The sequence below is a fragment of the Pristis pectinata genome, chromosome 16, assembly GCF_009764475.1.
Source record: "Pristis pectinata isolate sPriPec2 chromosome 16, sPriPec2.1.pri, whole genome shotgun sequence".
Taxonomy (NCBI): Eukaryota; Metazoa; Chordata; class Chondrichthyes; order Rhinopristiformes; family Pristidae; genus Pristis; species Pristis pectinata.
Genome location: NC_067420.1, coordinates 41,290,295 through 41,306,953, shown reverse-complemented (window position 1 = coordinate 41,306,953; position 16,659 = coordinate 41,290,295). Strand labels below are relative to the sequence as shown.

At 44.8% G+C, this 16,659-nt stretch overlaps 1 protein-coding gene and 1 long non-coding RNA gene across 2 annotated transcripts in view; one reads left to right on the top strand and one right to left on the bottom strand.

The window, feature by feature from the left end:
* Positions 1-587, top strand: part of LOC127578980 (uncharacterized) — a 44,560-nt gene extending 43,973 nt beyond the window's left edge. Inside the window, exon 3 of the long non-coding RNA XR_007957611.1 lies at positions 440-587. This is a non-coding gene — a long non-coding RNA (uncharacterized LOC127578980). The remainder of the gene's footprint in view (positions 1-439) is intronic.
* LOC127579052 (uncharacterized) overlaps positions 1-16,659 on the bottom strand; it is a 407,687-nt gene that overhangs the window by 96,594 nt on the left and 294,434 nt on the right. The window lies entirely within an intron of this gene.

Below are 16,659 nucleotides of genomic sequence, written 5' to 3'. Positions count from 1 at the left end.
TGGGCACTTAGATTAGCTCGTTCTGATATATTATGGCTTGGTATGGCAACTGCGCCGCCCGAGACCACAAGAAACTGCAGAGAGTTGTGGACACAGCTCAGTACGTCACGGAAACCAGCCTCCCCTCCATGGACTCTGTCTACACTTCTCGCTGCCTCGGTAAAGCAGCCGGCATAATCAAAGACCCCACACACACTGGACATTCTCTCCTCTCCCCCCTCTCATTGGGCGGAAGATACAAAAGCCTGAAAGCACGTACCACCAGGCTCAAGGACAGCTTCTAGGCCACTGTTATAAGGCTATTGAACGGTTCCCTGGAACGATAAGATGGACTCGTGACCTCACAATCTACCTCATTATGGTCTTGCACCTTATTGTCTGCCTGCACTGCACCTTCTCTGTAACTTTAAAAAAACTTTATAAAACTTTATTTTTACAGCACGGTAACAGGCCCTTCCAGCCCAACAAGCCTGCGCCACTCAATTACACCCATGTTAACCTACTAACCCATACGTCTTTGGAATGTGGGAGGAAACCGGAGCACCCGGAGGAAACCCGCGCAGTCATGGGGAGAACATACAAACTCCTTACAGACAGCGGCCAGAATTGTAACATTTTATTCTGCATTCTGTTTTTGCTTTTCCCTTGTACTACCTCAATGTACTGATGTGATGTAATGATCTGTATGGATGCCATGCAGAACAAGGATTTTCACTGTACCTAGGTACATGTGACAATAATAAACCAATTTACCAATTTACATTGAAATTTATATGTATTTTGTGCTGCAAGTTGCTGCAAGTGGGAGCTGGTGATGGTGTCGTGAGATAGGGCAGTTTAAGGTATGTGGAACCAAAGCTAACAGTAGAAGCAATTGTGTAAAGGACCAGGACATAAAGATAGGAAGAAGAGAGAAAGGAGGTATAGATCAGACAAAGCCAATTTGAAGCCATCAGGCAGTGGTCAGCTCGGACAGTCCTGTAGACACCGTGGGACAGGGAGCCGATGGATTCTGTGGGGTGCTTCCCTGAGCACACTGTCCAAATCATCTGGCAGAACGCCTCATTGCCAGAACCCACCAACAAGCACCAAGACCTCACTTGGCTGGCGGTGAGAGGGGCCCTCACAGTCAGATCCTTCCTGCACAGACAACATCTCACCCCCAATGTACACTGTCCTCGGGACGGCTACGGTGAGGAGGAGACGGTCACCCACCTCTTTGCAGACTGTGGATTTGATAAGAGGGTGTGGAGACGGATGCAAGAGTCCTCGTCCCATTTCATCCCCAGCAGCTGCGTAACAGAGGACTCTCTGATCTATGGGCTGTTCCTGGGGACACACACTGAGATAGACATCAAGTGCTGGTGGAAGGTATTTGTATTGGTTTATTATTGTCACTTGTATCGAAGTACAGTGCAAAACTTAGAACATAGAACATTACAGCACAGGACAGGCCTTTGGCCCACGATCTTGTGCCAACATTTTATCCTGCTAACTTACCTTGTCTTGCATACCGTTCGTACAGAGTAATTCATTACACAGTGTATTGAGGTAGTACAGGGTAAAAACAATAACAGGATACAGATTAAAGTGTCACAGCTACAGAGGAAGTGCAGTGCAGGTAGACAACAAGGTGCAAGGTCATAATTGTGAGGTCAAGAATCCATCTCATCGTATAAGGGAACCATTCAATAGTCTTATCACCATGGGATAGAAGCTGTCCTTGAGAATGACCTGGGTGGGTGGGGTCTTTGATTATGCTGCCAGCTTCACCAAGGCAGTGAGAGGTAAAGACAGAGTCCATCATCAACTCAGTGAAATACGCCCTTTGGTCTGCACAAAACTTGTTTGTCTCCCAGCACAGCAGGATATCCGTAAGGGAATGCTGCCGATTGGCACATTCCAGACTGCAGGAGTACGTGCTGGGGGATGCACCGAAGCTCAGTGCAGCCAATGCACAGGCTCTGTGGGGAAGGACCACAGTCTGGGCTCCTTCCGCTACCGCACATGGAGGGGCTGAGTCGGGTGGAGAAGCCCCTCAAACATTGAAATGGTGCATCACCGCTGGGGGACACATGAATGACAATGGTGCTATGGTTTAAATAAAAGTTGTTAACACTTGAATCAGAATTAGAATCAGGTTTATTATCACTGACATATGTCATGGAATTTGTTGTTTTGGGGCAACAGTACAGTGCAGGGCATAAAAATTACTTTAAGTTACAAAAATAAGTAAATAGTGCGATGGAGGACTAACGAGGTAGTGTTGACGGTGAGTGTAGAAAGCTTTGCACTGTGGTTATGCTTTTGTATATATATTTTTAATATTAATAAAGTTTAGTTTTATAATTAAAAAATATTGAAATCGTTCCTGAATCATTTACTGTATAACACTGGGGTACGGTACCGGTGGGGACGGGTCTGCCACTGTATAACACTGGGGTACGGTACCGGTGGGGATGGGTCTGTCACTGTATAACACTGGGGTACAGTACCAGTGGGGATGGGTCTGTCGCTGTATAACACTGGGGTACAGTACTGGTGGGGACGGGTCTGCCACTGTATAACACTGGGGTACAGTACCGGTGGGGACGGGTCTGCCACTGTATAACACCGGGGTACAGTATTGGTGGGGATGGGTCTGTCACTGTATAACACCAGGGCACAGTGCTAGTGGGGATGGGTCTTTCGCTGTATAACACTGGGGTACAGTACCAGTGAGGACGGGTCTGTCACTGTATAACCCTGGGGTACAGTACTGGTGGGGACGGGTCTGTCACTGTATAACACTGGGGTACAGTACCGGTGGGGACGGGTCTGTCACTGTATAACACTGGGGTATGGTACCGGTGGGGACGGGTCTGTTGCTGTATAACACCGGGGTACAGTACCGGTGGGGACGGGTCTGTCGCTGTATAACACCGGGGTACAGTACCGGTGGGGATGGGTCTGTCGCTGTATAACACCGGGGTACAGTACTGGTGAGGACAGGTCTGTCACTGTATAACACCGGGGTACAGTACTGGTGGGGCAGGTCTGTCACTGTATAACTGGGGTACAGTACTGGTGGGGATGGGTCTGTCACTGTACAACACCGGGGTACAGTACTGGTGGGGATGGGTCTGTCGCTGTATAACTGGGGTATAGTACCGGTGGGGACAGGTCTGCCACTGTATTCCTCACCTGAAGCCACTATACCACCTGTATCTTACATAGCAGCTAGTTCACTAGTGTTATAACCATTCACTAGTCTTATACCAGTGGGATAGAACAGGGACAAAGAAACGGAACTGGAAAGGCATTGATCAGCAAAAACACAAACTGACTAAGAGGAAAAGAAACCAATTCAGCAATTGTTCAGCATAAGAACCTTAATCTCTCAGCAAAAAGAAATTATGAATTAAGGAGGTGGAAATCAAAAGGGAACTGAAGACGTGTGAAATGCTTTTACTCATCAGTTCTTGGCTGAAGATACGTTCACTGGGTTACATCAGATCTAAGTTTCTAAATGTGGAACAGACAGCCACGTCTCCAAGTTTGCTGATTAGACAAAGATAGGCGGCACTGTAATCAACATAGAAAGGAGCATTAAATTACAGAGATTTTAGCCGATTGAATGGGCAAAACTGCGGCAAATGGATTTCAGTGCCAGTGATTGTTATGTCACCGTCTCAGGGCCAATAAAGGACAGGGCAGGATACATCTTGATGGATGGGAAGGAAGATCCAAAGGGTCTGTGTGTGTAGATCATTAAACTGTCACGATGGGTCCAGAGAATAACCATAGAGGTGATTGGAATGGTGGCCTTTTTATCTTGAGGACCAGTAAATGAGAGGGTAAAAGGTGCAGAACTGGTGGGGATGGGTCTGTCACTGTATAACACTGGGGCACAGTGCTAGTGGGGATGGGTCTGTCACTGTATAACACTGGGTACAGTATTGGTGGGGATGGGTCTGTCACTGTATAACACCAGGGCACAGTGCTAGTGGGGATGGGTCTTTCGCTGTATAACACTGGGGTACAGTACCAGTGAGGACGGGTCTGTCACTGTATAACCCTGGGGTACAGTACTGGTGGGGACGGGTCTGTCACTGTATAACACTGGGGTACAGTACCGGTGGGGATGTGTCTGTCACTGTATAACACTGGGGTACAGTACTGGTGGGACAGGTCTGTCACTGTATAACACTGGAGTACAGTACTGGCAGGGATGTGTCTGTCACTGTATAACACTGGGATACAGTACTGGTGGGGACGGGTCTGTCACTGTATAACCCTGGGGTACAGTACTGGTGGGGATGGATTTATCACTGTATAACCCTGGAGTACAGTACCGGTGGGGACGGGTCTGTCACTGTCTAACACCAGGGTACAGTACCGGTGGGGATGTGTCTGTCACTGTATAACACTGGGATATAGTACTGGTGGGGACAGGTCTGTCACTGTATAACACTGGGGTACAGTACTGGCGGGGATGTGTCTGTCACTGTATAACACTGGGGTACAGTACCGGTGGGGATGTGTCTGTCGCTGTATAACACTGGGGTACAGTACTGGTGGGGACGGGTCTGTCACTGTATAACACTGGGGTACAGTACCGGTGGGGATGTGTCTGTCACTGTATAACACTGGGGTACAGTTGCAAAACACAACAGCACTCTTTCCAGCTTAATGACATCTTTCCTATAGCAGGGCGACAAAAACTGAACACAAAATTCCAAATGCAGCCTCACTTTTTCCGTGCTGTATGACTCTATGTCTTGGTTTCTCCAGTCATTTGTGATAGTGATTTCCACACTTAACCACTGAGTGAAGACATTTCTGCATACCTCCATCCTAAATGTCTGACCCCATATCCTGAGACTGAACCCTCATGCTTTAGACACCTCGGTTGTGTCATCAGCTGAGTCTGTCTGGCCGTGTCAGAATTCAGTAAATTTCCATTCACTCCTCTCTCATTGTTCCTAGCTGTATGGATCACAGGCCTGGGTGTTGTAACTTCTCTGCAGATGGCATTCCAGTAATCAATCTGGTGAACCTTCTCTGCAATCCCTCTTTGGTAAGTATAATCTTCCTTAGGTTCCGAGAACAGAACCACACACACTACCCAAATATGGTCTCACATTGGCTGTTTAATCTGGAATCCCAAGATGTTGAGACTAGTTAAAATATTATTCTATCTTAAAAATGCCTGAAATTCAGATTCCTGGAACTCCCTGGCTCTTCCTCTCCTATACACAAGAAATTTCTCACTATTTATCTTCAATGAACTACAGGAGTCCCTGTACTTATTTATATGAAGGAGATTCAAAATGTTTGCTTCACCAACATAATCAAAGACCCCAGCCACCCCAGACATTCTCTCTTCTCCCTTCTCCCATCTGGCAGAAGATACAAAAGTCTGAAAGCACGTACCGCCAGGCTCAAGGACAGTTTCTATCCTACTGTTGTAACACTATGAAAAATCCCCCTAGTACGATAAGATGGACTTCTGACCTCACAGTCTACCATGTCATGGCCTTGCACCTGATTGTCTACCTGCACTGCACTTTCTCTGTAACGGTAACACTTTATTCTGCATTTTGTATTACACTACCTTAATGTACTGATGTGAAATGATCTGTATGGATGGCATGCAGAACAAAGTTTTTCACTTTACCTCCGTACATGTGACAATAATAAACCAATTTACCAATTTATTTGGCTCATTCAGAAGGTAGTTGAAAGTCAATCACAATGGTGTGATTCACATCTAGGCCCAAACTGCGTGTGAGCTGTTGGTTTCCTTTGCGAAAGGTCATTAGTGAACGTGTTGGGTTTACAGGACACTGTGGCACAGCCAGTAGGACTTCTGCCTTACAGCTCCAGTGATTCAGGTTCGAACCTGACCTTCGCAACTGTTTATGTACAGTTTGCACATTATTCCCGTGACTGCGTGGGTTTCCTCCGGGTGCTCTGGTTTCTTCCACTTCACAAAGACCTGCAGGTTAGTAGGTTAATTGGCTGCTGTAAATTTTCCCTAGTGTGTAAGTGAGTGGTGGAACCTGGAGGATTTGACAGGAATGTGGGGAGAATTAAAATGGGTAAGGGTAGGGCTAGTGTAAAAAGGTGCATGTAATGGTTGGAGCAAACTCGATGGGCTGAAGGGCCTTTTACTGAGCTGTATTTCTCTATGCTGTTTCAAAGGCATTTAGACAGGTACGTGGATAGAAAACGTTTAAAGAGATAGGGGCCAAATGAAGGCAAATGATACTAGCTCGGATAGATATCTTGGTTGGCATGGATGAGTTGGGCTGAAGGTTACCTGTTTCCCTGCTGTGTAACTCTATGACAATTGAACATAGCAAAGTAATTTACATGAAGGAGGTGGTGTGGGCTCTGGTGTTCCATTGAATGAAGTTAGTGGCCTATCTGCAATCTGGGCCTAAATGCCAAACCACACCATTGTTGTTGACTTATGACTGCCCTCTGAATAAACCTACCAAATTACATGGTACAGGTCCATGGTTCCCTGAAAGTGGAGTCACAGGTAGACAGGGTGGTGAAGAAGGCTTTTGGCAGGCTGGCCTTCATCAGTCAGGCCACAGAGTATAGAAGTTGGGATTTCATGTTGCAGTTGTACAATATGTGGTTGAGGCCACATTTGGAATATTGTGTTCAGCTTTGGTCACCCTGCTATAGGAAAGATGCCATTAAACTGGAAAGAGTGAAGAAAAGATTTACAAGGATGTTGCCAGGACTGAAGGGACTGTGTTCTGGAGAGAGGTTGAGCAAGCTGGGACTTCATCCATGAGTGTAGGAGAATGAGGGGTGATCTTATAGAGGTATATAAAATCATGAGGGGCATAGATAGGGTGAATGCGCACTTTTTTTCCCAGGGTTGAGGAATCAAGAACTAGAGGGCGCAGGTTTGGGGTGAGAGGGCAGAGATATAATAGGAACCTGAAGGGCAACTTTTACACCCAGAGAGTGGTCTGTATATGGAACAAGCTGCCAGAGGAAGTGGTTGAGGCAGGTACATTGACAACATTTAAGAGGCATTTGGACAGGTCTACGGATAGGGAAGGTTTAGAGGGGTATGGGCCAAATGTGGCAGCTGGGACTAAAATGGAACCTTGGCTGGCATGGACCAGTTGGGCCGAAAGGCCTGTTTCTGTGCTGTATGACTCTATGACTCGGTGACTTTGTGACTCTACTCACTTGAATGAGAACTGCTACCATTGATTCAAGAAGGCAACCAACTACCAGGGCGGCTATTGATAGGCTCTATCAGTGGTGTTGACATCCCCAACAATGGTCTTTAAATAAAATGACCCTTCTATGTTGTGAAGCACCCACTTATGTACACATCAGAATGGCAAGGAAGCCCTGCCAGTGCCAAGAAGAATAAAAATTACTATAGTGTAGGAGAGCAGGAGAGAATGAGAAACCATAGGTTTCGGGAACCTAAATGACGAGAATTTAAGGCAACAATAATATGTCAGGTCATTTCACCATGAAATTGGTAAATTGGTTTATTATTGTCACATGTACTGAGGTACAGTGAAAAACTTTGTTTTGCATGCCATCCATACAGATTACTTCTTTACATTAGTGCATTGAGGTAGTACAATGGAAAACAATAACAGAATGCAGAATAAAGTGTTACAGTTACAGAGAAAGTGCAGCGCAGGCAGGCAATAAGGTGCAAGGCCACAACGAGGTAGATTGTGAGGTCAAGAGTCCATCTTATCGTACGAGGGAACTGTTCAGTAGTCTTATAACAGCAAATAGAAGCTGTCCTTGAGCTTGGTGGTATGTGCTTTTGTATCTTCTGCCTGATGGGAGGGTGGAGAAGAGAGAATGACCGGGGCGGGAGGGGTCTTTGATTATGTTGGCTACTTTCCTGAGGCAGTGATAGAGTCCATGGAGGCCTCCAACATTTAGTTTCTCTACTGGTTAACATATTTGAATAATACTTGCATTTTCATTCCAGTGCAGATGACAATTGTGATACATGTTGGGCTCATAGTTTCATTGTCGCTATGCTCAAACAGGGTGGAAAACTAATTTGCAAACACACCCTCTTTACTTTCATACAAATTCCACGTACAAACCATTGCTGATACTGCAATTACTGGCCAGGAAGCATGGAGATAAATACATTTCACAGCTGTGTCTGTACTAGCAGTGTTAATGTGGTAATAACATTGAGTCATCCATCACCAAGTTCACAATTAGGTCTCAGGTTTGCAAAGCAACCTTTGCATAACAACGTGGAGTTTTACCTAATCGGTCTGTGTTCATGGGCATTTGCTTCTAATCCTATGTGTCTGTTTTGTTGTTGTGTCACTAGTTTCATCCTGAATGAAGGGGTAGAAAATTGTCCTTGATTGTCTGACCTGAACATAGATCAAAGAACAGGCCCTTCAGCCCACAATGCCTGTGCTGACCATTATGCTAATTTATACTGCACATCTGCCTGCAGATGGTCCATATCCCTCAATTCCCTGCATGTTCATGTGCCTTTCTAAATGGCTCTTAAATGTTGCTCTTGTTTCTGCTTCCACCACTTCCCCTGGCAGCATGTTCCAGACACCCACCACTCTCTGCGTAAATTGGTAAATTGGTTGATTATTGTCACATGTACCAAAGTACAGTGAAAACTTTGCTTTGCGTGCCATCTATACAGATCATTTCATTACGACAGTGTATTGAGGTAGAACAAGGGAAAACAATAACAGAATGCAGAATAAAGTGTTACAGTTACAGAGTAAGTGCAGTGCAGGCAGACAATAAGGTGCAAGGCCATAACGAGGTAGATAACGAGGCAGGCACGGTAGTGTAGTGGTTAACGTAACACTATTACAATGCCAGCGACCCGAGTTCAATTCCGGCCGCTGTCTGTAAGGAGTTTGTGCATTCTCCCCGTGTCTGCGTGGGTTTCCTCCGGGTGCTCTGGTTTCCTCCCACATTCCAAAGATGTACGGGTTAGGAAGTTGTGGGCATGCTATGTTGGCACCAGAAACATGGCGACACTTGCAGGCTGCCCCCAGAACACTCTAGGCAAAAGATGCATTTCACTGTGTGTTTCGATGTACATGTGACTAATTAAGATATCTTATATCTTTTAAAAACTTGCCTCATAAAAGACGGTCTTTGGTCTGCCGGAAACCTTATGGTCTCCCAGCACAGCGAGATGTCCGTCAGGGAATGCTGCTGACTGGCACATTCCAGGCAGCAGGAGTACGTCTTGGGGAACACACTGAAGCTTGGTGCAGCCAATGCAAGGGCTCCACAGGGAAGGACCACAGTCTGGGCTCCTTCTGCTACTGGACGTTGAGGGAATGAGTCGGGTGGCAGAGCCCCTCAAACAAAGTAAAGGTCGCCACGAGTGGCAAAGGAGTTATGGTTTAAAAACGTGTTAACACTACTGAATGTATTGACCAAATCACAATAAGAATGTAAAGAGCTTTGCACTGTGTTTTTCTTTTTGTATATATATTTTATTATGAATAAAGGTTATTTTTAAAATAAAAGAAATATACTTTCATCAGGTCACCTCTCCCATACCTGCCTCCCTTTATATATCTGTCACTTGCTGACAACCCCAAAGGCGCTACCAGTGTTGCTCCCACCTCTATGCCTTACCTCACCTCCACTGCCACTCTTTGGATCTTTCCATGCACCCATCAGCTCAAAGCTTCCTTTGACCTCTAAATTATTCAAACTGCAAACTAAAAACAGTGCAGCAAGAGCCACTGCCACCTCAGTGATTGACAGGACAAACAGCCCTTAACCCATGAGACTCGGATGCAGAAGTGAATCAGGGAAGGAAATGGAACATATTAAAGCAAAATCTAATATCAAAGGAGAAATGGACAGGAAAAGAATTGAGAAAGATGAAAGAAAATCAGATGTATTTAAAATCTTCAACAAGCATTGTCTGAAGGAATGAGACTCCATATGCTTAATATACGTAATGCTGCCTGACCTGCTGATTTCCTCCAGCAGTGTGTTGCTCCATAATATGAGACAAGAGGTTGATTAACAGTCAAGGGAAAGTTGTTTGGATAAACTAACTGCAGAGGAGCTCAAATTAATAAACAACTTGGGGGTCTCCCTTTCTTCCCTGCCGTAAGTGATTCACTCATCAATAATGGTGTTTCTGTATTCAGATAATTTTTTAAATTACGTTCTGGATGACGCCTTGCAATTGTGGCTTTATATGTACACTGCAGAGGTCCAGAGCACCTCAAATTCAGCATTAAATCCGAAATTGCATTTTTAGGTGACCAAAACACCTCAAAGTTGGATCTTTTCTGACTCGAACCCAACTCGAACCCAAACATAATTGGCATCACTCAAAGCTCCCAAACAAGAAAGACAACAAGCAGCTAATTCAGGCTTGTTGCACAGTCTTTCAAGTGCGCTGGAACATGTCCAACTTGACTCATCCACATGAGGAGTTTTGTTTAATGGGTGTTTTTTTTAAATCTAATCCCCAAATCACAAACAGATATAAAACACTCTCCTGACAAGTATAGGCATGCTTTGCAATTCCAGTCAGATCCACATCAAGAGCAACTGCAGAGGGTTTCCCAGAAGTGCCTTTTATGACTATCATATTTACCCGTCCCTGTGATGCTATCTGTGAAATGACACAATATTCTTGCTCAGAGGCACCATCAGTCACATTAGATGAAGCAGAGTCAATGAAGTCAGTAATTCATTTAGTTCCATTCATTTGCTCCAGATCAAAAATGAAACAATGGGAACCCTAAACTAAGACTGAACCTCTTGAGGGATATGTAGAACATTCCTAGTCCAGTTCTGTTCAGGCTGCATCCCCCACCGTTTTTCTGATACGTTGATCACTGCATCGGTGCTGCATGAATGAATGCATTCTGACTGGTTGCATCACGGCCTGGTATGGAAACTCCAATGCACAGGAACGCAAGAGGCTACAGAGAGTGGTGGACTCAGCCAGTTCCATCACGGGTACAGCTCTCCCCATCAGTGATGACGTCTACAAGAAGTGATGTCTCAGGAAGGTGACATCCATCATCAGTGACCCCCATCATCCGGGTCGTGCCCTCTTCCCGATGCTGCCATCAGGCAGGAGGTACAGGAGCCTGAAGACCTACACCTCAAGGTTCAACAACAGCTTCTTCCCCACTGCCATCAGGTTCTTGAACTGACCTGAGAAACCCTAACACTACCTCAGACTATACGTATTTCCCTCAACTTGTACTAATGTCGTTATGTTATTCTTGTTTATTGTATCATGTAAATTATGTATCCTTTATGTTAATTTAAGTGTATGTAATTTATGTTTGTAATGTACTGAGCTGCTGTTGCAAAAAGCTAATTTCCATGGCATTTATACCCTGTCCATGGCAATAAACTTGAACTTGAACTAAACTCTCTTATCGACTTGAAGGTTTCATCACTTTTGCTGCCACTGTCAACCTGCTCTCCCTTTCAAATTATGCACCAATTCTTCCCTTTGTCAACTTTTCTACCATGCAGAGGATGGGTCAACTAACCCGCCTACCTCTGGATCATCGGCAAATGTGGTCCCTTCATTGAAATCATTTGTATTGATTAGATTCTAAATAATTGAGATGTCAGCACCAACTCCTGTCAAAGTCAAAGTCGAGTTTATCGTCAGATGCACAAGTTCATGTGTGCACAGGTGCAATGAAAAACTTACTTGCAGCAGCATCACACGCACAGAGCATCAGATACACAACATTCACAAGAAAATTAAACATAAGTTATACACAATTTTTACAAGAAAGTACACAAATAAAATAAAAAAAACAAAGTCCATTGGAGTGCAAAGTGGTAACAGTGTTGCTATACTGAGGCAGTGATTAGGGTTGTACCAGTTGGTTCAAGAAACGACTTGTTGAAGGGAAGCAGCTGTTCCTGAACCTGGTGGTGTGGGACTTCAGGCTTCTGTACTTCCTGCCCAATGGTAGCTGTAAGAAGATGGCATGGCCCGGATGGTGGGGATCTTTGATGATAGATGTGGCCTACTTGAGTCAATGCCTCCTGTAGGTACTACTGATGGTGGGGAGGAAATGTGCCCGTGATGTATTGGGCTGAGTCCACTACTCTCCACAGCTTCTTACGTTCCTGCGCATTCGAATTGCCGTACCAGACCATGATGCAACCAGTCAGGATACCCCACTAGTGATTCCAATCCAAAATAACCCATTTATCCTGAATTCTGTTTCTGTAAATGTTCTTTGCACCGTCTCCACTGGCTCTACATAATTTATAAATACTAAGTGTGGTCTGACCAAGGTTCAGTACAGGTTGAGCATAACATTCCTGTTTTTCAGTTCTCTCACTCTCTCTGGAAATAAACTTTAGTGCTTGGTTTGCTTTTTTTATGACCTTACTAACATGTGAAGCAACCTGTGGTGGTTGGTGTGTTTGTGTTCCGAGATCCCGTTGTTTCTCTACCCGGTCTAGATTCACACCTTCCGGATAATAAGTGGCTTCTCTATACCTCTTATCAGAATGTGCTGCCTAGTATTTATCTTCACTTAATGGGGAAGAAGCTGTTTTTGAACCCTGAGGTGTGGGTCTTCAGGCTCCTGTACCTCCTGCCTGATGGCAGCATTGAGAAGAGGGCATAGGGCATTGGCTTGGCAGCATGGTTAGCACTGATATGTTGGGCTGAAGGGCTTGCTCCTGTGCTGCACTGTTCTACATGCTATATTCCACAAATCCACCCATCACCAGTCATTGCCTTTCTTTCTTATCAGATTCCATGATTGTGCAGCCCTTTGGAGACACAAGAGATTGCTATTTCTGGTGGAGAGCATTCTGACAGGTTGCATCACTGCCTGGTATGGAGGCTCCAACGCACAGGATCACAAGAGGCTGCAGAGGGTTGTAGACTCAGCCAGCTCCATCACAGGCACAACCCTCCCCACCAAAGAGGACATCTTCAAGAGGTGGTTCCTCAAGAAGGCAGCATCCATCACGAAGGACCCTCACCACCTGGGACATGCCCTCTTCTCATTACTACCATTGGGGAGGAGGTACAGGAGCCTGAAGACCCACACTCAATTGATTCAGGAACTGCTTCTTCGCCTCCGCCATCAGATTTCTGAACAGTCCATGAACCCATGAACACTACCTCGTTATTCCTTTTTTTTGCACTATTTATTTATTTTGTAATTTATAGTAATTTTTATGTCTTTGCACTGTATTACTGCTGCAAAAAAAATTTCATGTCATGAGTCAGTGATAATAAACCTGATTCTGATTCTGGTTCTGACAGTAACTGGCCAACATATGGGGGAGGGGGAAGGTGCTAGTCAAAGGGAGCTCTGCAATGAAGCTATGTGCTTACTTAATTAGAAGCACACAAGATGTCAAAAAGCTGGAGGTTTATTTGTGAGAAATGAGGAAGTGTTGAAAAGCTAACTATCTGATCCTGACTCCAGTCAACCTGACACTGTACTGAACACAAAAGTGTAAAAAGAACCCACTTTTCAAGGCATGTTCTCACTGTAACTAAGAAATATTAAGATTAAGATATCTTTATTAGTCACATGTACATCAGAACACACAGTGGAATGTACCTTTTGCGTAGTGTTCTGGGGGCAGCCCGCATGTGTCGTCACGCTTCCGGCGTCAAAATAGCATGCCCACAACTTCCTAACCCGTACGTCTTTGTAATGTGGGAGGAAACCAGAGCACCTGGAGGAAACCCACGCAGACACGGGGGGAACGTACAAACTCCTTACAGACAGCAGCTGGAATTTAACGCAGGTCACTTGCGCTGTAAAGCGTAACGCTAACCACTACACTAAGGTAAGAGTTAGTCATAAAATAGTGAAGTAATAAAATAAATAAAAAAAGCCCTGAAAGGTAAATAGAAGAATGATTGTGACACACATGACTGCTTGTCAAGTGACGGTGTAACGTACACAATAAGTGCTGGAGGAACTCAGCAGGTCAGGCAGCATCTATAGGGGGAAATAAACAGTCGATGTTTTGGGCCGAGACACTTCATCAGGACTGGAAAGGAAGAGGGCAGAAGCCATTGATGCTGCCTGACCTGCTGAGTTCCTCCAGCACTTTTTGTGTATTGCTTCAGATTCCAGCATCTGCAGAATTTTTTGTGTCTCTGTGTGACGGTGTTGCGCAGCTTTGTTAGGTATGGAAAGGAGAGGTCTAGTCAGAGACCGGACGAGGACAATTTAATCATTGAGTCACGATGTGCCATATATTTCCCTAGTTCCATTTTAATGAAAAGCCCTTTCCATTTGTCATATGAAATTAAACTCAAAGGTCTATTGTTTAAAGCAGGATGTGTTAGATAAAAGAGCTTTGTTGAAATCAAGGTAAACAATAACCCATTCAGAGTGATAGCATCCAGCCAAATAAGGTTATTAGATAAATCAACATAAGGGGCACAGCCAGCCTGTATTCAAACAACATGCATTTTTATTATGCCTTGAAGGTAATAAGACATCCCAAAGTGTTTCATGGGAACAATTATCAAACAAACTCTGGCATGGAGCCACATGATATCATGAAAGGTGGCAAAGGGTGTTATTAAGATGTTTGAAAGGAGGAAGGGGAGCTGGAGAAGTTTTGGGGAGGGGGTTTCAGAGCCCAGCGTCCCTGGGAACTCTGCATTTAGTTTATAGAACATAGAACATAGAACACTACAGCACAGTACAGGCCCTTCGGCCCACAATGTTGTGCCGACATTTTACCTTGCCCTAAGATCTATCTAACCTTTCCTCCCCACATCGCCCCCCATTTCTCTATCATTCTTGTGGAAGTTACTGAAGCTTCATATCTCATGGCAAAGACAAGGACATTGCAGAATGAAATCCAGTGCTGCTAATGCTCGAACTGGGGGAAATGCAGACATCAGATTGTAGTGCTGTGGTTTAGGGAGAGAGGGAGGTGCATGGGCATGGAAGGATTTAAGAACAAGGATGAGAATTTTATAAAAACAGAAGGTTTGTTTAACCATTGAAGGTGATCAATGAAGGTAGAGCAGTGGCTGTTGACTACATGGACTTTAGTAAGGGATTTGACAAGGTCCCTCATGGTAGGCTCATTCAGAAAATGAAAATCCATGGGATCCACGGTGACTTGGCTGTTTGGATTCAGAATTGGCTTGCCCATAGAAGACAGAGGGTAGTGGTTGATGGGACTTATTGTGGCTGGAGGTCTGTGACCAGTGGTGTTCCGCAGGGATCCGTACTGGGACCTCTGCTGTTTGTGTTTATAGATAAACAACTTGGATGAAAACCTGGATGGGTGGTTTAGTATGCTTGCAGATGACACAAAGATTGGTGGTGTCGTAGAAGGTTGCCAAGGGATACAGAGGGATATAGATCGGTTGCACAAATGGGCGGAGAAATGGCAGATGGAGTTTGATCCAGGCAAACGTGAGGTCAAATGTAAAGGGACAGGACACAGTTAATGGCAGAACTCTTAACAGCATTGATGTACAGAGGGATCTTGGAATCCAAGTCCATGGGTCCCTGAAAGTGGCTGCACAGGTTGGTAAGGTGGAAAATAAGGTGCATGGCATGCTTGCCTTTATTAGTCGAGGCACTGAGTTCAAGGGTCAGGAAGTTACGTTGCAACTTTATCAAACTCTGGTTAGTACTGCATTCAATTCTGGTCACCTAATTATAGGAAGGATGTGGAGGCTTTGGAGAGGTTCACCAGAATGCTGCCTGGATTAGAGGGCACGTGCTATAAGGAGAGGTTGGACAAACTTGGGTTGTTTTCTCTGGAGTGGTGGAGGCCGAGGGGAGGCCTGATAGAAGTTTATAAAACTATGAGGCATAGACAGGCAAGACAGTCAGAACAGCAACACTATGACCACTTTGCAATACAATGGACTTTTTTTTTGTTCTAATTGTGTTCTTTCTTGTAAAAATTGTGTATAATTTATGTTTAATTTATGCTTTTCTTGTGAATGTTGTATATCTGATGCTCTGTGCCTATGATACTGCTGCAAATAAGATTTTCATTGCACCTGTGCACACATGGACTTGTGCATATGAAAATAAACTCAACTTTGACGCATGGCTTTACATCTAAGAAAGCAACAATGAACCATGAACAAACCCCCAGAGAGATGCAAGGAGCAGTTGATTCACCAAGGCTGCCTCACGCCACAGAAACTTCAACCCACTGAGTTCACACTGATCTATTTACACTAATCCTACGTTAATTCCCATTTCTTATTCCCCCCAGATTCTACCCCTCACCTACACACTAGGGGCAATTTACAGTGGCCCAATTAATGCACCAACCTGCATAACTTTGGGACGTGGGAGGAAACCAGAGCACCTGAGGGAAACCCACGCGTTCTCAAGGAGAACGTGCAAACTCCACATGGACAGAAACTGAGGTCAGGATTGAACCCATCTCACTGGCACTGTCAGGCAGCAGCTCTACTAGAATCATGGCCAATCACTTACTTCCTCATGGCATGTACTAGAATACAGAACAAGTACAGCACAGGAACAGCTACTTCCCTCCAACCATTCGGTTCTTGAACCAACCGGCAAAACCCTAATCACTGCCTCAGTACAGCAACGCTATGACCACTTTGATCACTTTGCACTAAAATGAACTTTGTTTTATTTTGTTCTAGTTATGTTCTTTTTTGTAAAA